Below are 2,277 nucleotides of genomic sequence, written 5' to 3' on the forward strand. Positions count from 1 at the left end.
GGTTCGGGAAAGATGTGTGAGAACCTTTTCAACACAACCAGACTTGTATGCTGACTTCAGTGACATCATGCATAACTGCCTGACAGAGGCAGAGTTTGAGACGTTGCGGCCACCGGTGACGCGGAAGTATGGAGTAGAGAATGTCAAGTACTTCAGGTACATATAGAAGTACAAAAAGTTGTTTGTCCCAGTGTATTTCAAGAAAAGCTTCTTCCCTTTCATCCACTCGACTGCCCGGGGTGAAGGGATAAATGCCATATTCAAGGACAATGTAGGCTCAAAATTCAGTGTGATTACCTTTTTGCGTGAGTATGAGCGGATATTGAAAGCGATACAGGAGAATGAGAAGGAACAAGACTCGATTACCGGAAAAACAAAGCCAACCTACTGGCTGGGCACTGAACTAGAATTGCGGGCTGCTGAGAAGTACAACAGAGCGATATTCTACAGATTTCAGAAAGTTATAAGGTTTGCAAGCCAGTTGCATGTAGAGGAGTTGAGAAAAACACAAGGTATGAGATGTACAAGACAAGGATGCTTGCTGAGAAAGATTTCAGGATTCGGAGATATATTGTCATTGTTGATATGCAGAGAGAGGATTTTGCTTACATTTGTGGAAAGTTTGAAAAAGATGGCGTTGTGTGCAGCCACATACTTAGGTTATTAACACATCTCAACTTGCCGGTGCTACCTTAGAAGTACTACATTGACAGATGAAGACCCAAGCAAAGAAAAGACATTAGAAAATTGAGGTAGGCATCCCCGAGGAGCTAACAGTAGGGGACCATCACCTTAGATACATGTTGTTGTCTAGCAGACTGAATGAAATGGCTTCGGATGTTGTGTCATCCAATGAAACATATATGTACGTGGTTAGTGAAAGTGGGAGGATTGAGGCAAGCTAGATGTGATGACTTTGGCAGAGGAGCAACAAAAAATGCAAGACAAGCATGATGAGAGAGCTCCACACCCTACTGTGAGCGCGTCGCACCCTGATGGGTACGGGGAAAACCTAAAGGATCCTGATGTTATTGCTTCGAAGGGGCGTCCACAGGAGCGTTAAAGACATTTTTGGAGAAAATACAAGCAAAACAACAAATTGGTTGCAGTCACTGTGGTCAGCATGACCATGTGTTTGGATCGTGCACAAACAAACACATCCCCAGCTGACAATTTCACAAGAAGACTACAGTGGGCAAGCAAACAACAGGTTTGCCTCAATCCTCACACTTTAAAAGGACTACTACTTAAAATCTCATCACTCTGCTGCTGTCATTTGTTTGCACCTAAAAACTAAGAAAAAAATCTTGTTGTCACAGGAGTCCTTGGTACCTCAAAGGATAGTACTAGGAAGAATCAAACAGGAGGGGGTCCAAAAGCGGGTGACAAACGGAGTGCACAGAAGGATACTACTAGTATGCCTAGTGCTTCAAAGGGGATGCCCAGCAAGAAACAAACAGGAGGGAAGCAAAAAGAAGGCCAGAAGCGGAGCGCACAAAAAGATACTACTGGTGCATCTTGAAGAAAAAAATGAGTTGAAAGTTCTTTAGCAATAAATACATTATAAGGAGAGAAGAAGAAAATTGTTGCATGATTCTCTTCCTCTTTATTTTTTGTTATGAACTAAAAACTATGTTGCTGCGCAAATGATGGGAAACAATGTGGATAAGTTACCTTGTTGCTGTTTGTCTTGATCTTTATGAGTGTTTGCTTGGATTATGAGAAAAATCCAAATGGGCATTGTTCCTCCTCCTTAAGTTCATAAGTTTTTGGTGCCTGCTGTATGATCTTTATTAGTAAAATGACAAAATGCAGTAAAGCTGAAAAATGTATGAACAAAACTTGTTACCCTAGCGGGAGTAAAATGATAAAGGACAACTCAAACATGAGAAAAGATTTTAGGTGGAATCTGAACCTAAAAATATAGAGATCTAGAAACTAGAAGATGACTGATGTGCATTAAAATGAGTACAGAGAAATATATAAAAATAGAGGGTGACCTTTGTGTGGTGAACCATTTATAATAGTCTGTGTCGTCATCTCCTTGGCCCTCCCCATCAGATGAAAAACACCAAAAAAGTATTGATGTCACACAAAAAACATGAAAAATCATTAAGAAAAAAAATGGAAAAGGTGCAAATAAACACATAAGTAAAACTCTGTTATAATTCCTGTGTTTCACCACATTAGAGACTAAAAAAGAACAATCCTGTGTGGGACATGGAACTGGTCCCCATGCCTGTCGACGCCGGCCTCGCGACAAAACAAAGACCCTCC

The sequence above is a fragment of the Triticum dicoccoides genome, chromosome 3B (assembly GCF_002162155.2).
Source record: "Triticum dicoccoides isolate Atlit2015 ecotype Zavitan chromosome 3B, WEW_v2.0, whole genome shotgun sequence".
NCBI classification, from domain to species: Eukaryota; Viridiplantae; Streptophyta; class Magnoliopsida; order Poales; family Poaceae; genus Triticum; species Triticum dicoccoides.